We start from the raw sequence: 24,115 nt of genomic DNA, 5'->3' as shown, positions 1-24,115 counted from the left end.
TGTGTGTGTGTGTGTGTGTGTGTGTGTGTTGTGTGTGTGTGTGTGTGTGTGTGTGTGGTGTGTGTGTGTGTGTGTCTGTCTGTCTGTCTGTCTGTATGTATGTATGTCTGGGTACAGGTATATGAGTTCCTAAGTTGACTTCAGTGTTCATGAAAGACAGAGACAGGACATTGAGGGCACATGTAATGAGCAGAGAATCCTATATAACCACATTTTGCAAGAGCCTTTCATTAGCCTCTATGTTCCAGGAAAAATCAAGAATAATTCCAATTCACAGGGGTGGGAGCAGGCTGATGCCCCTCTTTCTACCTGCTGAGTGCTGAGATTACAGGAATGAGACAGCATGCCCAGTTTATGTAGTACTGAGAGGATGGAACCCAGGCTTCCTTCTCCCCTCATATGTCAGATCCCCAGTACTGCTGTCTTTTATTCTTTGTGTTATTCCAAGTTAATTATATTTATTTTTTTAATTCTTCTACTTTCTTTCTTTCTTTCTTTCTTTCTTTCTTTCTTTCTTTCTTTCTTTCTTTCTTTCTTTCTTTCTTTCTCTATTGTGCCTGCCTACTCCAGGAAATACAATGCCTCTGACCTCTCTGGGCACCAGTAGGTATGTAGATGAAGCCACACACATACACAATTAAAAATAATAAAAATTAAAATGATCGGTCAAAGTGACATTAAAAATAGTAAATAAAAGCAAAGGGGCTAGGGATTTTATGAAGCTTCCAGTGCTGTTGGGTCAGGAACTGATTTGGTCTAGGGTCACCTGAGCACTGGCTTCTAGCCTCAGCAGTGCATAAACTGTGGTGTTGTCACAGCACACAGAAGAAAGCCATTTCTGGTGGTTGTTGGGGGATGAAGGTAGGATGAGAAGAAGGCTGGGTACTGATTGCAAGTCTGTCTGTCTTTCTTTCTTCTTTTTTTAAAGGGGTTTTCTGTGTAGCCCTGGCTGTCCTAGAACTCACTCTGTAGCCCCGGTGGGCCTCCAACTCTCATCCTCAGCCTCTAGAATGCTGAGAACACAGGTCTGAGTGATCACTGGTGGCTAAACTATGGAATCAGTTGGTGCTCTGCCTTAGGTTCTCTGTGAACTTCTATTTTTCTGTTTTTTTTGTTTTATTATGTTTTGTTTTGTGTGTATGTGTTTCTGTGTGTGTGTGTGGGGGGGGGTTGTGTTGGGTTTTTTTCTTTCCTGTCTGTAAATCCACATTTCTTGCAAGGAGGTTATGGTGCAAGCCTTTAATCCCAACACTTGGGAGGCAGAGGCAGGTGGATCTCTATGAGTTCAAGGCCAGCCTGTTCTACAGGAAGAGTTCTAGGTAGCCAGGCCTGTTATATAGAGAAACCTTCTCTGGGGGAAAAATGCACATGTTTTTTCTTTTCTTTTTTTCTCTCACCCCAGACAGGAAGCTAAAACTTTATGGTGATTTCCTCTTCGTGTAGAGAGTAATGTCTTGATCAGGAAAGCCTCCTCACAATTCTGCACATGCAAATTGTGTTTAAGTTCCTGCCCTCTAGAGAATAAGAAACATGGTGAACAAAAAGGACCTTGAAAAGTATGTCACATGGTTGTTTCCATTATGGTGAGGTCACCAGGCAAGATGGCTACCATCCAAGTGAATGCTTCCATCTTGGTGAGGAACTGGCTTTGTTCTGTGTTCTGTGGCAAGACACCAATTTATGCACTGCTGTGAATAGAAGCCAGTGCTTGGGACACCTTAGAATCTAGCTAGCTAGCTAGCTTAATTTAACCATTTATTTAATTATCTATTATGCCTGCCCACTCCAGAGAATCCAGTGCCTTTTGGCCTCCCTACAGAATTAAAAGCAATGTAATTACTTGTCCTGATGTAACGGTAATGCCTGCATTACCGTCACCCGTTCACCATGTCTGAGCGAGGGGCTGCGGATTAAAAAATAGAGACAAGAGACAGCAAGTCATTCGCCACGGCCAGCCGAATGCCGTTTATTTAAAGAGGGAGGAAACCTTAAATACAGGCTTACAGCACAATGGCAGATCCCCGGAGGGCAGAAGTCCGCTACATTTTTGCATCTAAGCTGTTTACACCAAATGCAGGATACAGGAACAAAGAACCTCCAGTAGAACATTAGGTGAGAAGGAAACCAGCAGGGAATCTGAATAGGGAGGACATCTGGTCAAGGTCAGCAAGCAAGGTGGCAGCCACTCACAGTGGGGGGCCAGTGCCCACACTTCTGTAGGCCAGTTAGACTTTGAACTCAGAGATCTGCCTGCCTCTGCCTCCAGGTTCAACTCCAGTGCTGAGATTAAAGACATGCACCACCAAGCCCAATTTTCTTTTATGTCTTTAACTCTACCAGAATGTTACCAGAAACATTCAAGAGACCTAGTTTCAGATATCTATGAGATCCAGACAAGACCAGTCTAAAAAAACTGAAGTAGGTAAATGAATAACTAATAAACAAGTAAATGAATAACTAAACAAACAACTGGAAGCCAGTGTCCTGGTACACTCTTTTAATCTCAGCAGAAACAAGCATATTTCTGTAGATTGGAAGTCAACTTCTGCTAGGGGGTGATTTCCAGTTACTATAGAGAGAGATCCTGACTCAATGAACTAAATGAATTGATAAATAAACCATAAAAGTGAAACATACAAACAAACAAATCAATAAGTAATATAAACATGAAGATAGGGGCTGGAGAAATGGCTCAAGGGTTAAGAGTACAGGGTGCTCTCCAGAGGACTTGGGTTCAATTCCCAGCACTACATGTCAGCTCACACCTCTGTGTAATTCCTGTTTCAGGGGACCTGCCATATTCACAAGACCCTAACCCTAACCCTCTAAACTGAACCCTAACCCCCCACCCTCAATCCTAACACTAACCCTAATGCTGCTTCTTACACTCTGTCTGCCACCTCTTCAATAGGGTTCCCTGAGTCCTGAGGAGAGGGATTTGATTGAGACATCACATTTAGGACTGAGTGTTTCAAAGTCTCACAGTCTCTGAATATTTTATGGCTGTGGATCTCTGAATTTTCTCCATCTGCTTCAGGATGAAACTTTTCTGATGATGACTGAGCAAAGCACTGGTCTTGAATATAGAGAATGTCATTATGAGTCTTTTTATTGCCATGGGTTTTTTATTTTAGAAGTATAGGCAGAGTTTTCTTATTCCATGACTGCTCCCAAATAATTACTCTGAAACTTAATATTAATTGTAAATGCCTTGCCAATAGCTCAGGCTTATTACTAGCTTACTTTTATATTTAAATTAACTCATATTTCTTATCCACTTTCTGCCACATGGCTCATGGTTTGTTACCTCATTTTCTGCATGTTCTACTTCCTCTACATCTGGCTGGCATCTCTTCTGACCCTGCCCTTCTGCCTCACAGCATTCTCCTAGTCAGGCTCTCCTGCCTAACCTCATTCTGTTCAGCTACTGGCCAGTAAGCTTCTTTATTAAGCCAATCACAGCGACATACATTCACACAGTGTAAAGAAATATTTCACAGCATTTCCCCCTTTTTGTCTAATAAAAAAGGAAAGTTTTAACCTTAACATAGTAAAACTATATATAACAAAACAGTTAATAATTACAATTACAATATCCAGTCCATTTGTGTTTGGCAAAATTAGAGAAAATACTCTATTATCTATCTTATCTTGATGAGTCTAAAGTTTTACATCTAATTTACCTTTTTATCATAACTAAGGAAAACTATAACTATCTAGTCATCAACTCCATCAAAGATCCCAGAAGGGTGAAATGTTATCTAATGACAGGGACATCAGGATGCCTGGACAGTCACCCTAAGTTCTTTTGTTATGTTGGAGCACCCATCTTTGGCCTATAGGACTAGAATATCTGACAGACATTTCTGAGAAGCAGGGAATTTTGAAAGACTGTCCTACCTTGTTTTGGCAAAGTTTGGCAGTAGCTTTCTTTTATGTCCTGCTGGTCCCATTTGGACAGTATCTGGGGCAAGGGCATTTCTTTCCCCACATGGCTAGGTTTTGCCATAAAGAAAACAAACTCCATATGGAGTTTTTTTTTGATGCCTATCATCTTTGTTGAAGTAGATCAGTGCTGTCAGGAGCATACATGTCTCATTGTCATGAAAAGCCTTAGGTTATTAAACATATTAAATGCCATATTCTGTAGGTCTTTGAAATGTTTGGAGACCATCTATCTATCTAAATATATCTGTGTATGAGCTTGAAAATATACCTAGCATGACTATAAGTTTGACTCTTATGGAGAACTGTAGATGAATTTCTAAACAGTCTTATTAAATAAGAAACACAGAGCCAAATACAGGGGTGCAAGCTGTAGAGATCAGAGTAATAGCTGCCAACTAAACTTAGCTCACCACGTTGCTGTAGCTTCCCAAGAGAGCCTCTTCCTGTCTAACCTGCACCTTTATTGCCTTCCTGTTCTGCCTTCTCATTGGCTCTAAGCCCAGCCACCTCACTTCCTTATCACTGCCTGTCTATACAGACCTCCAGGTCTCTGTGGTTGGTACTGGAATTAAAGGCAGGTGTTATCACACTTGGCTGTGTTCTTAAACACACAGAGACTCTGCCTGCCATGTGATCAGATTAAAGGCATGTGCTACCACTGCCTGACTTCTGTTTATGACTGGCTATGACCTCTGATCTCCAGGCAAACTTTATTTATTAACATACAAATAAAATATGACATTTCAGCACAAATAAAATATCACCACAGAGAACTATTAACCTGTAATTATTAATTATACATTACATTTTAAATGAGCTGCATAAACACAATACTCTAAAAAAAGAGTAGAAACATACATTAAAGGATAACAAAATTAACCTTATCAATAAAACAAAATCTATACCAATTTAAAGTATTTAAGACTAGTAGCTGGGTTTTTTGTTTGTTTGTTTTGTTTAAAAGTAGATTCAATAATCTACCCTTTTATTCTATCATTTCTATATCCTCCCTTTTTCTTTTCAGAACAAGATCATTGAATCAAATCTCCTTTGTTTAGTATTTTTCCTGATCATTACCAATAACAACATGTAACTAACCCCCTTAATTGACAATAAACATTCATAACCATTTTTGGGGAATGTGAGTGTAGTTCTCTGGATTACTTCCTATTGTTTGTGGGTGCTGTTATCTTTGGGGGAACCTTGATAAAATCAGTATAATTGTTAGATCTTGGCTGGAATAGTTTGTGAAGCTGGACCATTTCAGCCAGCAGCCTTGAAGCTATTTTGGATGTAGAATTCAGAGGTGACTGTAACAGAGGCATTTTGAGATGCTGGATCACCTGGGCCATCCATTTTCATTGATATCTGGTCTTCTTGTTCTGAAAACACATAAACTTTTAAAGGTAATATACTTTACAAGTATGAAATAGGTAGTGTGTACAAGACAGTTAAAGATGATTTTTTTTGTTTTATGTTTGAATAGATAAAATACATGTTACATGTCTTGTAGGGTTTTTTTAGTTGTTTTTTTATGTCTGTCTGTAGCCAGGATTTCAGGGGGTCTTCCCTGATCAGACCTGATTTTCTTTAACTTGGAATGAGTCCACAGCTTCTCATTTCCTGTGGAAAAAAAGCATAACCTCTCCCACTAAGCAACATATATTTTGACTTATATTTTGAAATCAATTTATTTTTAGGTTGGTTGAATCTAGCAGTTTTTATAATGCAGTATTTCTTAGCAGCCGAAAAATTCAAAGACAGCATAATAACATACATAATGGGATTATATATTTCTAGCAACCCATAGAGCCTGCTTAATGATCAAAGGAATTTATTTGGGAGTTAACTCACAAGACAGAATAAAGGAATTTGTTGCAGGATCCTGGAAGGGGGAGGCACAGTCCAACATAGTTCTCTGGTGAGCTCTGCCCTGGTCTGTACCAGCATCCCAAACCATGAGGTAGCAAAGAGAGAGCATAGTGCATCCCAGGTCTTAAGGTTCCCCTAGTGCCCATGCTCCAGGGGCATGTACCTCAAGGCCATAAGCAGGTGTAACAGTTACCTGCTACCTCACTAGGGGCCATGCTTCAGGGCATGGCTCAAACAGCCACCCATTGACTATACAGGATCCAGACTCTGTGTATTTCCCATCTTTACATGATTTATTTCTTTTATTTTACTCCCCTTTTAAGGAATCTACTTTATTATTTTAAAATTATCTATATGTAGCATGAGTCTTAAAAGTTCTTATTAATAAAATCAAACCTGAGGCCAGTTATTGGGGTCAATGCTGGTAGATCAGAGAGACAGAACAAGCCACAGCTATCTCACCTTGCCAATTCCTCAGCTGGTCCTGTTTCCTCAGACTGGAAGCTTCTGTGTCCTCATCCCAATGGCTCTCAGCTGAAATGCTGCTAGAAGCCTGAATGCTTAACCAGCCAAAATGCTTAACCAGGCAAATGCTTCTAGTTTCTGGTCCTCACGCCTTATAAACCTTTCTGCTTTCTACCACCATTCCCTGGGATTAAAGGCTGCTTTCTGCAATTAAAGGCGTGAGTCACCATGCCTGACTGTTTCCAATGCGGCCTTGAACTCACAGAGATCCAGAGGGATTTCTGTCTCTGGAATGCTAGGATTAAAGGCGTGTGCTAACATTTTCTAGCCTAAGTATCTTGTGGCTTTTCTGTTCTCTGACCCCAGATAAGTTTATTAAGGTACACAATATTTTGGGAACACAATACCACCACATCTATATATGTATATCTATATCTATATAGAGAGATATATAGATATATAACTATCTAGTCTCTTTTTCTTTTTTCTCCCAAGCCTTTGTACATTTTTTAAAATGCTGTAAGCAGTTTAGAGGGTTTTTTTCCATCTGGATTGGTCTTTACTGTGTATCTGTAATTCTTTCCTGCCTGTATGAGCAAAATTCCAAACCTGCCATGAAGTGTGCTGGTGGAGCTTGTGCTGGCAGCTTAAGCCTGCAGGCAGTGGCTGAGAGACGCCTCTCTGTACTGCTGTCCATGTGAAAGACTGTGGGAACTCACCAGGCATCTTAGCACAGCATACTTGGCAGCTGCCAGGAGATGCATCTCAGTACTGTGAGAGACATGAGATTAAGAAGCTGAGTTTGGCTCCATTTTTGTGTGTTTAGAACCTCTTATAAGCTTTTTTTGGTCTTATGTGGATCTACACCAAATGTTGGGAGCCATTTGTAGGTGGAGTTTTCCTGTTCTACGGCCACTCTCAAATAATCACTCAGAGGCTTAATATTAATTACAAATGGCAATAGCTCAGACTTATTACTAACTAGCTCTTACAACTTAAATTAATCCATTTCTATTAATCTACATTCTGCCACGTGGCTTTTACCTCTATCCCATTTTGTGTGTCCAACTCGTTCTGCATCTGGCTGGCAATTCCTCTGACTCTGCCCTTCTTCATCCCAGCATCTTTAGTTTGGTTGCCCCACCTTGCTTGCCCCTCCTGCCTGGCTACAGCCAGTCAGCTTTTTATTAAACCAATTCAAATAACATAGAATGGTAGCGTTTTGTTTTACCCTAAGTCCCTGAGCTGTCTAGTCTCAGGTTCTTGGCCATCCAAGTGGTATTAAGTATGGGTTCCATCTTGTGGAGTGGGACTTAAGTCAAATCAGATATTGATTGGTTACTCCTACAAGCTTTATGCCACCATTGCCCTAGCATATCTTGCAGGCAGGACAACATTATTAATCCAAGGGTTTGTGGCTGGGCTGATGTTCATATTTTTCTTTTGGTACTGTGCAGAGTAACTTCCTGTAACAAAAACTCTAGAATGTAGGGGTGAAAGTTTTATGTAGGCACCAGATCAACTTCTCCATGTTTAATGAGTTCTGTAGGTGTTGGAAATGGGGCGGGCCTTCCATCAGTTTGTGAAGAACAACTTACAGTCTCAGCAACATCCTTGGGACCCCTTTGGCAAACAACTCAAAACAGTTGTAACCCAATCCTGATATTGGAAGCTTCATTTGGTGGAAAGAGACAGCTAATTAAAGCTCTGTCTTTACCCATTAATTTGGGATTTCATTTGGATTTCCCTCATATACATATATATTTTAGGAAATTTCTACTGTATTAGATTTCTATACTACCCTTCAAATGCCCCTTAATTTTTAGCTCTCTTTCCATATTCCCTCCCTCAATCCATTCTCCCCTTCTCTCCCTACTTGATTCTCCCTTTACTGTATTTTTCCATCCATAACTGTTTATTCTATTTCACTTCCCTAACAAGATCTATCTGTCCCCCATAGTTCCTTACTCTATAACTAACCTCCAAGGTTCTATGAATTGTAGCTTCATTATCATTGACTTAACTGATAATATCCAAATATAAGTGAATACATACTGTATTTGTCTTTCTGGATCTGGGATACCTCATTCAGGATAATTTTCTTTCTAGTTCCAACTATTTACCTGCAAATTTCATTATTTCATTTTTTAACCAGCTGAATAATCCTCCATTATGTAAATGTACCACATTTTCCTTATCCATTTTTCTGGTGAGGGAAATCTAGGTTGTTTCCAGTTTCTGGCTATTTTAAATAGAGCAGCAATGAATATGATTGAGCAAGTGTCTCTGTAGTCAGATAAAGCATACTTTAGATATATACACAAGAGTGATATCACTGGATCTTGAGGTAGATCAATTCCCATCATCATAAGGAACTACCACACCAATTTTCATAGAATTTATTTCAGTCCACAGCTCAAGATTACAGTTCATCACTGCATGGAAGTCACTGAAACAATAGGTTAAAACAGCTGGTCACATTACATTCATAGTAATGATGCATAGAATAAGGAATTTCTAAACTGGGCTTGCCAGTTCTCAGGTTGGATTCAACCCAGGATCCTCTGCCCAAGGAATGGTCACACCCACATTTAATATATTTTTTCATACATCCATTCATGAAATCAAGATAATCCCTGACAGATATGCCCAGAGTTCCATCTTTGGTATATCATTTCCCTGCTATTCAACAGATTCTCTTTTGTAAGTACATATTCCTTATTGTTCAATTTATTATGGGCAAAATGTTTGTTGGAACTTTTATGAACTGTAGAGATGGGTGAAAATATGGCATATTCTTTAATATTCTTCTGTCCTATTAGAGAAGTTTGTGCATTATGTATCTTTCTTTTATGGTGAACAGATTCTGTTTTATAAGCATATATTCACCATGGCTCAGGGCAGGCCTATATACACTTGTCAAGACTGCTCTGAGCAGGTTAGAGATAAATGGTCATAGCAATCTTCCCTCTAAGCCACAGGAGTTGAACTGTCCTGTGATTGTTGGTTTGCACTAGACTTCAGTTCATCATACTTTCTCCAAACAATTGCTACTTTAAGAAAAACAAAAGCTTCTTTCGGCTGGAATAAGACAATCAAATAAAGGATAACTATGCTGTAATCCACAGACCTGGAGAGAGAAGGAGGGTTCATGGGGGGATGCCTGGATGTCCCTGGGAAGGGGAAATAGAAAAGAGTTCATGTGTGGACTCAGGGAAGGTGGAGATGGGAACACAAACAATCAGGTTGTGGGGATGGAGAGAGGGGAAGAGTACTGAGAGAGACTACTGGAAGGGGGCATTTCTGGGTCAGGTAAAAACCTGGCACAAGAGAATCTCCCAAAAATCTACAAGGATGGCCCCTGCTAAGACTCATAGCAATAGCAGAGATGTAGCCTGAACTGGCCATCTCCTGTGACCAGATTGGTGCCTAGCTCAATAGTCATCAGAGAGGCTTCATCTAGCAACTGATGGAAACAGATGCAGACCTGCTGCCACACATTAGATGGAGTTAGGGGAATTCTGCAGAAGAGGACTGTAGGACCCAGAGGGGTCAAGGATACCATGGGAAGGCTCAAACAATCAACTAACCTGGGCTCATAGAGACTGAACTGACAACCAGGGAGCCTGCATGGGACTGACCTAGGCACTCTGCATGTATGTTACAGTTGTGTGGCTTGGTCCTCTTATGGGACTCCTAGCAGCAGGAACAGGGGCTGCTTCTGACTCTTTTATTTGCTTTTGGGACCCTACTCCCTATACTGGGTCACCTTGCCCATCTTTAATACATGGGGAGGTACTTAGTCTTACTGCAACTTGATATGCCATGTTTTGTTGATACTCATCAGAAACCTGCCCTTTCCTAAACAGAAACAGAGGAGGAATGGATTGGGGGGAGTGGGAACAGAGGGGGTTGGGGGTAGGGACAGGGAAGAGAGGAGGGAGGGGAAGCTGTGGCTGGGATGTAACTTAAATAAATAAAATAAATTTATAAAAAAAGAAAATCAATAAAAATGTGGCTCTATTACATATATTGAATAATGGGAAAGAAGTAACACTTTTCCAACTCTTTCTGTAAAGAAGACTCACATGGGGGGAGGAGACTCACATATTTATATATTTTATAAAATAAATACATAAAGTTAAATATATCCTGGAATTAACTTCTTAAAAGAGCTAATCAAAAACTGACATTTCCAAATTTATTATGAAACTGTATAATTTGCATGTAACAGTGGCTCTAGGGAGCTTATCAGTTTGACCAGGCTATCATATAATTAAATAGTCAATGGGACTTTCACTAACTGAAAGTCCCACTTGGGGTGGGGTGGGGGAGTCTTTCAGCTAAGCCTAGGTTCTTTGTAATATGCCACACTGCTACCAAGAAAACAAAATTATTTGACACAAAAAACCCTTCAAATTCAGACAATGGAGCTATTAATTGCAAAAAAAAAAAATGAGACAAAGGCACTGTGGTGTTTAGGTATTGAAAAAACAAGAGTCATATAGTTTCTGACTTCTGATCACTTAGAAAGAAGAGCAAGTAGAAATGTTCATTAGAAGGGAACATTTACATTGATTTAAATTTTTTAATGTTCTCACTAGTCATTGTTTATCTTTAATTTAAAAAAGACTTGTCAAACCACAAATTTTATCATAAGGAATACTAATATGCATTGTGTAATATATAAACCAATAGAGTGAAATATTGTAAAAATAAACTATAGGTGACCTAAGATTCTAAAACTTAAACACACACATATTTTCTTCTCTATATATTCATATAGACATTATATAATATCTATACTAAGATAATTAAAAAACAATTGAATAAACTTCAACACAAAAAATGAGAAAAATCTTTTAATAAACTTGAATAAAGACAAAAACTATAAAGGAAAAGAAATGACTACATTAAAAATTTATGTGATAAGGCTGGCATGATCATATACACTTGTAATTCTAGCTCTTAGGAGACATAGGCAAAAGTATTGTTGTAAGTTCAAAGCAAACCTAGCCAACATTGTTAGTTCCAAGCCAACAAGGGCTATATAGAAATACACTATAAAAAACAGTTACTAACAAAGAAACTAGCCTAGAGAAATTATGTGATAAAGTCATTCTAATTTTATATTAGAAGGAAAATAACAGCAACTAGTATAATAAAAAACAGGTAAATGATGTGCAATGAATTCTACAACTGACAAATAAAAAGAAGTTGAATTAATAATTGTGAACCATAAAATAATCTATTACTAAAGAGTGAAATTGCATATAATTAATAAACATATGGTAAGAATTTCAACCTTGCAAGTATTCAGAAATATGTAAGTAAAGTTATATACTAATTGTCAATTTCCAAGATGCCAAAATTTTTGGCATTCAATGTTAAGAAAATTCTGGTGAAATATTTGTTTGATATACATAAGTGACAGAACCGTAAATTTTAACTGTAGGGAAATAATTAGAAAATAATTTGAAATGTTTGATAACATTCAAATGTACATAATGCTTTGCATAAAAATCTGACTTAGAGATGTCTCACCAGCACAATAATATAGAAATATGACATATAGATGCATATATATCCATAATACATCATGATAGATATTAAGCATTTCCACTATAGACATAAATATAGAAATAATAAAATAATTTGCCCATGGTTTAAACATAGACTTTAATCTACAGTGAACAGAGGAATAGCATTTCAAGCAGAATTGATGAAATAAATACACAATACCCAGACTTATTCTGAAGAAATTAATCCATGGGTTCTGAGATGAAGAATAATGCTATTTAAAAGCATTATTTCTATTGTTTTTCTATTGTGTGTATTTGTTCTTTACTATTCCTTAAAAAAAAGAAAACAAAATTTTGAACACTTGTAAAATGTCTACATATGCTGCCAGGCTGCCTTAGACATGTAATCTTAGTACCTGGGAGGCTGTGACAGGAAAATTGCCAAGAGTTAAGGCCTAGTCTGGGCTACATAGTGAAACATTGTCTAAATTTTTAAAATTAAACTTTGTATATGCTTTTTTCTTTATTTTGATTTTATAGTCTTTTGATGCCCATTTCTAGAGATTTGAAGTATAAGGACAGCATCTGGGAAGTACCAGAAACCTTCATACATAAGTGTATTTCATGTCTGTGAAAAACTAAATTTGAACAAGTATCAGTTATATTGAGTTGCTAATGATTAAATTAAGTGTCTTTCCAAATACACCTCTTTTTAAGGCAAGGTGTTTTGTTTTCCTTCTTTGAACAACCAAGTAGATTTTGATCACTTGCAGTTATCTCTCCATCAAGTGATATAAATATATTGTAAATATTTGCACATTAAGTTTCACATTAGGCGAAACACATAGACTGTGTGAGAATTACTGTAGTTGATTTTGGGTATGAGTCATTTAGAGTCACCACAGTTTATCTGTTGTTATATGGGGAAGAAACAATATTTTCTGTTGGTGATGACTTTCACTTAAGTAAAGGCCCTAATTATGAAATGAATCAATTCTGTGAGTAAGAGTTCTGTTAAGTTAATTGAAGCAAGCTTGGAATGTACTCTTCCAAGAAAGAACCCTATCACCCTCCACTTCTTATTACTTTAAGTTTAGAAAGTTTTGTCAACATACTTAACCTTTAATTATACAAAGACCAAAAAGACTAACAATGGACTTTGGTGGGAGAAGAAGAGTTGTCTTTTACTAATTCTGCCAAAGACAATACGGGGGAAAAAAAAAAAAACAACCTAGCAAACAAAAAAACAGAAAAACACCATTACCATTGTTGCTCTTCCTCTTTCTTTATCTTAATAAACTCATATTTACATTTTTAAATTAGACATTACGTGGGCTCTTTAAAACTTTATTATATACAGTTTAGGCTTTCTTTAAGGTCTTCTTCTAGACCTCTCTTGAAGAGGACTCACCCCTTGAATATTGCCCTCTGCCCAAGGCCAATCTGAGCCATCCTGCTCTCAACCCTTAATACCTGTTCCTCCAGGAATCCTGGGTCCTACTGGTATGAGGATCCATAATAACTGAATAAGGGACTCTGGTGCTTAACTTGCTTATTTCCTGTTGTGCTCCTCAGTTTTTTCAGTGTCATATTCCTACCCCACCTCCACTTTTTCCACTGAGCCCCTGTTGTGTAGTAGTTTCCTATGAAATTAAAACCTTCCAGTCTTGGAGGGAAATTTAAGACAGGATATTTACAGAGACTGAACCAACAGGTTGTTCTAAGGGGAGGTAAAATATTGCAAGGAAGCTCATTAGGACAGGAAGCAAATGACTCATAATGGCATCAGGAAGTCTCTAAGACTGACCAGATTCAGTAGACCTTTCCCTCCCAAAGAGTACACAAATAGCGAAGATTTCTGAGAGAAGACTCTCAGACAAACCCAGCTCCCTGCAAGAAGCAATGACCAGCCAAACAGTCTGAAAGAGCTGAGCTACCTGGAAGAGGCTCAGACCAACTGGGCCATTAGGAAAGGATACTCTCCAACCTGTTGGGCTGCTGCAAGTAGTGAAATGAGATCAGATTTATACTTTCATAGGCTGTTACCCATGCTAATGTTAGTTTTGGTGATGCAGCTGTCTTTGAGTCATTTCTGCTCCTATAAGTAACACCCCAAAATTCATTGGTTCACCAACTTGTACTTTGGTCTGTCATTGGTTTCCTATCTGAGGTGAATAGACATTTGTTCACATCTCCCCGGAACAGTATCACATAACAGCTCCCCAATGTACACACACACACACACACACACACACACACTCCAAAAGACTGCAGAGTCAAAGGCTTACAGATGATTCATTCATTTACAAAAGACCAGAGTTCCTGTCATCGTAAGGGAAATATGGGGCAATCCAATCTCATAAATTTCTTGCTAGTGGTCTCCAGGGGTTTTCTTAAAGTGAGGTAGTATGGCATGCTTCCAGCTACTTCAGATTTGAAGTCAGCTGGAGATTCTTGTAGTCACTACACTATATGAGCTCTTTAAAACACACTTGCTTCTTCTGGAGATGCAAAAGAGTAAGAAGTTTCAGGACACCTAACATTTTCTGTTTTCTTCTCTTATAAGGGTACTTATCTTGAGCATCTCACAGGCTACAACTCCAAATCCTGAATTCTGCTCTTTAATAACTCAAGCTGCCTCCTGAGAGCATAGCCAGCCATTTCTCCCAGGTAGGTCCTCATCTGAATGTTAATTACATAATTATATTTATAAAACATATAAATATGTTTTATATTCAAGTTATTTCATTAAATTGAATAAAATTAAAAGATACATTAATCTATTTCATCACTTTCTACTCTAACTAATGGAAGCAATGCTTCTTTTTGATGGCATTACTTATGAGGTTTTTTTTGTATTTTTTTATGTGGATACCATACATATTGTGTGTGTGTGTGTGTGTGTGTGTGTGTGTGTGTGTGTGTGTGTGTGTGTGTGTGTATGTGGTGTACCCATGTTTAGTTAGGTTTCTATTGATGTGATAAAATACCATAACTAAAAGCAACTTGGGAAGAAAGGGTTTAGTATAACTTGCAACTCCCAGGTAACAATCCATTACTGAGGGAACTCGAGGAAGGAACTCAAGAAGAAGCAGAAGCATGAACCATGAAGGAAAGTTGCTTAGTGGCTTGCTCTCCATAGCATGCCCAGCTTGCTTCCCTATATAAACCAGGACCACCTATGCAGGGCTGGGCCTTTCCAAATCAATCATTAAGAAAATGCCCCACAGATATATCCATAGGCCAATTTGATGGAGACAACTCCTTAACTATGTTCCATCTTCCCAGGTGACTCCAATTTGTGTTGTTGACGAAAAACTAACCAGCACATGTAAACATTTGTGTCATATGCACATGAAGAGGGCAAAGGTTGAAATTATGATATTGTCTTCTATCATTCTCTATCTTATTTTGTTTTGTTGGTTGGTTGGTTGGTTGGTTATTTAGTTTTGTATTTTGCAACAGGGTCTCTTACTGAACCCAGTGCTTACCATTGACTAGAATGGCTGGCCATTGACTTCTAGCTGGCCATAAAATCATAGTGATCCACCTGCTTCTGCATCCCAATGCTAGTATTACAGCTGTATACTGCCATGCCTAGACCCTTCTTTTTTTAAAGGTATTTAGGATATGAACTTGAGTATTAAATTTTATTTAAAGAAAACTGAATTTAATAAATGTGCTTTCTTAGTGAAATTTCAGAACCCTCCTTATGTTCTCTTCGATGGGTACTTTTTAAATTCTGTTTGACTGATGTTCCACATGGAGTTCTGGATGGTACAGATTAAATTAATATGATCCATGCCATTGAGAACCTTCACATTCTAACACTTTGGTTTCTTTTGATAGGAAGGCATGGGGTGATAACACATCCCCTAAAAGCTAAATATGAGTCAAGAAAATGTTTCACTTAAAAGACAGATAGAGCCCCTCCTATAACATAAATCAAAGAAATATGGTGGTAGACTTGTTGACTCTTGAAGGTTCCTTAGCCATACAAAATAATCAGAAAACTAAATATAATAAATCCAAATTAATTTAAAATACAGAACTGAGATTAAAAATAAGCAAAGGAAATCCCCAGGTAGAAACAAAATATTCAAAATCAGTAGCAAAAACTAAATTCGGTGACCTATGAAAAAAAACAGAATGAGGTAAATTCCCCAGGGCCTAGGGTTTAACATGTACTGGGATCCTAAGCTTAATTATAAAGTCTGAGGAAACACTAAACTTTGGAATTAATATTTTAAAGTGAAAGTCAGTCTATATCATAGCAACTAGAACATTGTAGTCACTAAGCCATTGACACTGAAGAAGCAGGTCAACAAATGTGTTCTGGGGAAGAAAACAGAAGTGAGAAGCTTACCCCTGTACCTTGCTGAGGGTGTCATATGATTTGCATTAACCTGTCTGTGGAAAACCCCATATGACAAATTCTTAGTTTACTGAAACCCTTAGGACTGAGAAAAAAAAAACCAAGCCTGCTCTTATCTCACAGGTACCTCACAGATATCTCACAAATCCATCTCTCTGGCCCCAATCATACATGTTTGTAAGGCAAAATTGAAATTCTGAAAGTTAAAAATGCAATAATTCACACATTTACATCCAGCTATACTGAATAATTAGTAGAAGATTTGCTCTGGTTTCGTAAACAATAATCAAACAGATAAAATATGTGAAGTAATTGATTTGGGGCATTAAATAACAACCAGAGTGACTGGACAAGACCCTCTGCATAAGAGAGACAGTTGTGTAGCTTTATCTGCTTAAGGGGCCCCCTGGCAGTGGAATCAGGATCCCTGGTGCATGGGCTGGCTTTTTGGAGCCCATTACCTATGATGGGACACCTTGCACAGCTTTGATGCAGGGGAGGGTTTTGGACCTGGCTCAACTGAATGTACCAGGCTCTGCTGACTCCCCATGGGAGGACTTACCTTGTTGGAGGAGGGAATGGGGGGGGTGGGTTGGGGGGAAAGGCTGGGAGGGGAAAGGTTGGGGAGAGAAGAGGGGGGATCTATGGTTGGTATGTAAAAATGAATAAAAATATATATCACCCAGAGCAGAATTATGGCACTGAGAAAAGAGAAGTGAGTTAGCTGATACCTGTAATAGTCCCACTGTCTATTAGTGACAAATTTTGGATTTTAGAAAAAGACAGAAACCCAAACAGAGCACAATGGAGTCCTAGGCTGCAAGATATTGCCCCCCCCCCCCTTGTCAGAGAATCTTGGGTAGTAGAAATTTTCTGGAATTGTACTAGCAGAGAGGGCTACAGACAGAAAAAAGCTCAGAAGTCTGTCTATCAACAGCTAACTTTGTGCCAGTGATGATAGAAGATGCAGTACAGAACTGTGACCCTTGGGAGAATGGAGAGGAGAGCTCCACTGCAGCAACAGTGATGCTGAGGATACTTGCCAGATGACAGCCCCAGAGGGCCAGAGACTATCTGAGTCAAGAAGATAAAGTTGGAGCACACTGTGGGCTACAGGGCTAGAATTGACAGAGTACAGAGAGGAGGGTGACAGAGACTTGCAAGGAGAGAAATGCTCTCAAGTCTTGGATGAGTACTATATACACATTTATATGAAATTATCTAAAATCAGAGAAATAAGCACCAAAAACACATAAACAGGCAATTCTTCAAGTTCAACAGACTAGGGATAATTTGTCTTCTCACTAGCTAAGTGGAAAGACCAGAAGTGGAGCTGGGTATAACCTTCAAAAGCCCCACCTCTACCCTAGTGATTCATACCACCTGGGCCCTACCTCCTAAAAGGTTCATAGCCACCAAAAATAATGCCACCACTCAAGGAGCAATCATTTAAAATAAGATCCTGTGGGTGACATTTCATTTTTAAACCATAACAAGCATATATCAGAATGCCATTCCTCCTTTATGCTGAATGTTTTAACTATATAATTTAATAGCCTTTAATTATAGTCTACTTAATCACATATGTTGTGGATATCATTCTGTATAAATAAAACACTGATTGGCCAGTGGCCAGGCAGGAAGTATAGGCGGGACAAGGAGAGAGGAGAATTCTGGGAAGTGAAAGGCTGAGTCAGACAGACTGCCAGTCGCCGCCATGACAAGCAGCATGTGAAGATGCTGGTAAACCACGAGCCACGTGGCAAGGTATAGATTTATAGAAATGGATTAATTTAAGCTATAAGAGCAGTTAGCAAGAAGCCTGCCACGGCCATACAGTTTGTAAGCAATATAAGTCTCTGTGTTTACTTGGTTGGGTCTGAGTGGCTGTGAGGCTGGCGGGTACAGATTTGTCCTAACTGTGGGCAAGGCAGGAAAACTCTAGCTACACACATACATATCTGTAATTTTTATAATATTTCTATTTTGTGTGTATGAGTGTTTGCTGGCATGTAAATATATGTACCTCATGTGTGCCTGGTGCCCACAAAGAACTGTACTGGTTTTCCTGGAACTGGAGTTACAGATTATTGTGAGCCATCATGTGTGTACTGGAAACTGGAGTCATCCTTGTAGATTCATGGAGTTTCCCTTATAGTTTCATGTCAGTTTCTGACATGTTTGGCTGTGGGTCTCTGCATCTGTTTCCAAGTGTTATTGAATGAAGGCTCTCTGATGACAAGTGAGGCAGTCATCTATCTTTATCAGAATATCATGAGATATCACTACATTGACTTTTTTTTTCTCTGATTGTGTTTGGTTCTATCCTAGGTCCTGGGCCATCCAGTCTCTGGGTCCTGGCATTCCAGGCAGTGTCAAGGATGGGCTCACTCTTGTGGCATGGGTTTGAGGCTAGACCAGTCCTTTTTGGCTGGTCTACAATCTCTGCACCACTCTTACCCCACCGCACTCCCTATGGCACATCCCATAAGCAGGACAGACTGTAGGTCATAGGTTGTGTGGCTCGGTTAGTGTCCCAATCCATCCACGGGAAGGCTTGCTTAGTCACAGGAAATAGCTAGTTCAGGCTACATATCCACAAAATGTCTAGGACGTTTTGGAACACCATGAAAAGGCCTAGTAGGGATAGAAGAAGGAGAAGAATATCAACTCAAAGGCACAGAAAATGTATTCAACAAAATCATGGAAGAAAACTTTCTCAACTTAAAGAAGGAAATACCTATGAAGATACAAGAAGCTTATAGAACACCAAATAGACTAGAACCCCCCAAAAGTCCCCTCACCACATTATAATTAAACTATTAAACATACAGAATAAAGAAAGAATATTAAGAGCAGCAAAGGAAAAACGCCAAGTGACTTATAAAAGCAGACCCTTCAGAATAACACCGACTTCTCAATGCAGAAAAACCAGAAGTTCCTGGACAGATGTAATAAAGACACTAAGAGACCATGGTTGCCAGCCCAGACTACTATACCCAGCAAAACTTTCAGTCACCATAGATGAAGTAAACAAGACATTCCAAGACAAAAGCAGATTTAAACAATACCTATCCACAAATCCAGCCCTACAGAAAGCACTAGAAGGAAAGCTCCAACCTAAGGAAGTCAGATACACCCATGGCAGTAAATCCCAAAGAAGAGAAATATATACACACACTACCACCAAAAGATAACAGGAATTAACAATCATTGGCTATTAATATCCCTTAATATCAATGGACTCAATTCACCTATAAAAAGACACAGGCTAACAGAATGAATATGAAATCAGGATCTATCCTTCTGCTGCATACAAGAAACACACCTCAACTTCAAAGACAGACACCAACTCAAAGTAAAAGGCTGGGAAAAGACTTTCCAATAAAATGGACTTAAGAAGTAAGCTGGTGTAGCTATCTTAATATCTAGCAAAATAGACTTCAAACTAAAATCAATCAAAAGAGAAAATAAGAATTATTCAGCATCTCTTCATAAATACAGTTATAGGATTATGTATATTTTTGTCTTGTCTTTTTTTGTACATTTACACATCATTTAAAACAAAAAACGAGAATCATAAATGCTTATACCTTTTTTCCTCATTTCATAGTACAAAGTGACCATTTCCTGTTTTTCCACCCCCACCCCCAAAGTGACCATTGATTGCATTATAGCTTAATCTTAACAGAAACATGATACATCCATCTAATTTTTTGATATTCAGATTGTTTTGAATATTTTGTGATGATAGGTCACAGCCATTACATGTGATTCTTTGAATGAATCTCCCATAACTTTTTAAAGAGAAATTCCTAGTGTACCAAAGTGCATTAAATATTTTTAGGCCTCGGATGCATTGTACCAAACTGCCCTTCAGAAAGATGGTGTCAATTTACAACCATACAATCCCACTTCAAGCTCATATTCAATTGTCAGCAGTGCAGGGAAATGGGTGTTCTCATCAGACTTCACTGTGGTCAGTTTAATAGGAGAAATGATTGACAAGGTTTTAGGCTTTGTTCCTTTACATTTCTGCAGGTTGTTGCTTTCCTTCTGGGTTCTGGAAGAGTGGGTATCTTGGTGGACTGTATTGTCTCTTTCTATGCTCTTCTTCCCAGACAAAAGCATGAAGGCTGCAAAACTTCCTTGTTTTTGTTTAAGCAAAATCTCCCAAAGACTAGAAGTAGTAAGTCTCCTTGTGGCAGCCATGCTGTTTTAATGTCTTGGTAGTAAAACAGAACACTGGGCCATGTTCTTCAGGTTACAGAGCATTTCTGACCATTGCATTGACTCTATTTGAGGTATGGTAGTAAGGAGTAAACTTGTGGCTTTGTTGGCATTTTCTTTCATGGTCATTAAAACTCCATCCACTGACACCACTTCTTCATGTTTCTTACAACAATCATAATCAATTGCCATGGCAATGCTTACATAATAATTCCAGCCACCTTAGCGAGCATCACCTCTGGAACTGTAGTTGTATTGATAACATCCACACCGCAAGTATGGAATAAAAACCTTTCTGCTCAAGAGCTGAAACGAGGCCCCTCCATTGTGACTATTGTCTCCTTTGAATGGCATTGAAGTCCAACCTTCTTAGCTGTTTCTGTGAGGACCTCTCATGTTTGGAGGTAAAATGGTTCAGCCATTGGGATATAGCACACTCCTCTGGAGCTGCAGTGACTTCCATCATAGAAGGTCTGAGGCCTTAGGGATGTCTTGTCAATGAACTGATTGATGATGACCATGTCACCAGGCTGAATCTCCTCTCTCAAGGACCCACAAGCTGTGGTCACTATGACATGTGTATAACCCTCTTCCTTCAAAGCCCAGATGTTCTCCTAGTAGTTGACTTTTGAAGGCATGATGGTATATTGTCTCCCATGTCTTTCAAGAAGTATACAATCAAAGTTTTTTATCTTCCCCAAAATTAAGGCATCAGATGACTTGCTAAATGGAGTATCCACATACTTCTCAGTTCTTCCTTCTAAAATTTCTGGATCATCCAAACCTGTTTCACAAATTATTCCAATCTTTACCGCCCTGCAGGCGGCTTCCAAGGCCATGTCTCCACCCAGAGAGTCCTCTGCAAGCCAGAGCACTGGATTGGGAGGAGGGCAAAATGCTATTTAGCCCTATCAGATGTCATGGGAATGATCCTACATTTTAAACCATATTCAGACAGCAAGAGTAAATTGTTTTTGAAAGGGTCTGGGAATAGTTTCTGAGGCCTCATGTGATATGCCTCAGATTTTTGGGGGGGAGGGTTGGTTTGGGTATTTTTTTTGAGACAGGGTTTCTCAGTGTAAGGGCCCTGGCTGTCCTGGAACTTGCTTTGTAGACCAGACTGGCCTCAAACTCACAGAAATCCACCTGCTTCTGCTTCCTTAGTGGTGGGATTAAAGATGTGAGCCACCACCACCTGGCAACAGGATCATTTTTAAAAAGAAAAGTAGGGAGGAGAAAGGGTAAGGCAAAGTTAGGAGATTCCTATGATTCATAGCAGGAAGTTGGGAGAATATATCTCTGTGGTTTCTCTATGAAGCATAGAGGCATGAAAGTATTGAAAGAGTAAGGAGTTAAGTATAAAATAATATCCAAGAAAACAAATTAACAGAGAAAAACAACTGTATAGTTGCCATCATGTTGAAGACCTGTTTGATATGGGTTGCCCTGAATTTACCCACAAATAGAACTCATTTTGTGACTTTCTTTCTTTTTTAATTTTTTTTGCTTTTGTTTTATTTTGTTTCATTTAATTTGGTTTAGTTTAGTAACAAGATCTTGCTATGTAGCCCAGCTCATCTGGAACTTAAGAGTCACAAGGTCCTTCTGCCCCAACTCCCTAAGTCCATGAGTGCTGGAATTAAAGAATTGCCCTACCACATCACCTTTGCCATATGACTTTCAATGGTAGTACTCCAGAACAAAGAAAGTAGAAAACACAGTTGAATCCTGATCTGGGGTTTCCAAAACACTGGTGATAAGTCAATAGAGGCAAAGGACCTTCTATTGGGGATGAATCTTCTTGAACTTGTGCTTTATAACTTCTAGACTGGTTGAAGAAGTTACTGAAAAGTAGGAAGGTAGATGTGAATAATGGAGAAGAGAGGAGCAGACATTCCCATATAAGTCAAATAGGAATTAAATGGTGTTACCTTTGAATGCATATGCTAGATTATGGGAGTCTGTAGATAGAGCAGAATACCTCATTTAATGGTTTTAGAAGTGGTACAAAATTACACCACAGCCAGGGTTAGAGGGGCATCAAGAAAGTAGTTTGCAAGTAGTGCTTTCTTGAAACCATGTGAAATCTGAACCTCCATCTTCAGAGTCAATATAATACCAATTATAATATTTAACCGTGACATTGAAGTGTACATTGCTTTTTAAATAAATGAGAAGGGATAAATTCTCATATTCAGTCTCTGAATGTATTTTCACTGATATTATTTACATGTTTTCAACTAGTAGCAATAATAAATAAAACCTTATATTTAGGATTGCATACTTCTCAATAACATTAAAATTTTATTTGACAGTTTAAGGTTTCTTAACACTATGCTTTACAACCATGATGATCACCAGAATCTTCTAGAGACTTTGTATGACATCTCTTCCCACAGCTCACCTGATTCAGTGACTCTCAGATAGGGCATGGGAATTGGTATATTAAAATGAAAAGTATTTTCCCAAGAAAGTCTGAAAATCAGTCAATAATGGCAACTATTGCTCCAAGAAAGAAGAAAACATTTTTCAGTTGACTTGCCTCTGTCTTCTGAATTCCTCAACACAAACTTCTGTAGGATACTTCAAAGGAGCCTGCTTGAAAGCTGAAGGGAGTGACCAGACTACAAGCCTAATGAACTGAAGCCTAAATTTATATTTTATGGAGCTACTTTATGAATTTTGAGAATTTTAACTATTAACCTTTTGAAAATACATATTTTATGATTTATAAGAGTAATATAAATAATAATTTTATTAAAACACTATCGTAATTGCATGCTAGACTACTATAAAATGTATAATTACTTGTGATATTAATTTCAACATTTTCTTATTTTCTTATATTCCCTTCATGTCTGAGTTTTGAAAATGAAAAGATACTTTGCCAAGAAACTGTAAAAACCTAGGTTAAACATGAAGATGGTGAAAACTATTAGTATTGCAAAAAGAATAAAGAAAATACAAACTTGAGTGATTGATGAAATTTGTATTTCTACAGGGTTTTAAATTTTTTTACTGCAGTATCTATTTCTTGAAGTATCACAAAGTCCATGGCTGGGACAAAGCCCAGTTGTAAAGCCCTTAGCTAGGTTGCATAAAGCCCTAGGTTCAATTTGAGACAACATACAAATAGTACATCTAGTGTTATTTAAAATTATGTGATTAAAATGATGTGATTAATGTAATTAATGCAATTAGTGACATTAGCTTATTTTTCAACCAAAAAAATAGAGACTTAAAACTAAATTTCAAATTTGCTGTTGTCACACTTGCTCACCTATGAAGGCACCAGAAAGAAGAAGAATTGAAAAGCAAGTGCAACGGACCTTGTTTCCTGTTTCCTATGGGAACTCTTCTGAGAGTTTAAGGTGAAGCCCATGGGAGAAGGAAGGAAGTGAGTTTAATTATGTAAGTCATATCAACCAGAGAGTGCTTGTTTAAAATAATACACTAAGACTAACTTCTGGTGGAGTAAAACTAACCCTTTTAAAGTTCACGCATTTAGAAATATAATTTAACTAATACTTATTTTGAAATACATGTATGATTTATGAGTTTGTGCCTAGGTTAAACTGGTTGCATTGTATTCTTTGTTGTTTAGTTGGCTTCATTTGTTTTATTTGTTTGTTTGTTTTTTATTTTTTTATAATTTTGAGACAAGGTCTCACTACACTGTATAGGCTGGCATCAAACTCACAAC

General features: G+C 38.3%; 1 pseudogene; it reads right to left on the bottom strand.

The window, feature by feature from the left end:
* Positions 1–20,400: 20,400 nt before the first annotated feature.
* On the bottom strand, positions 20,401–21,251 carry LOC128109523 (S-methyl-5'-thioadenosine phosphorylase-like; annotated as a pseudogene).
* Positions 21,252–24,115: the final 2,864 nt, after the last annotated feature.

This window comes from Peromyscus californicus, unplaced genomic scaffold (genome assembly GCF_007827085.1).
Source record: "Peromyscus californicus insignis strain IS unplaced genomic scaffold, ASM782708v3 Scaffold_14__1_contigs__length_90479793_seg_2, whole genome shotgun sequence".
Classification (NCBI taxonomy): domain Eukaryota; kingdom Metazoa; phylum Chordata; class Mammalia; order Rodentia; family Cricetidae; genus Peromyscus; species Peromyscus californicus.
The sequence above is the reverse complement of the archived record's forward strand: the minus strand, read 5'-3'. Positions and strand labels throughout refer to the sequence as shown.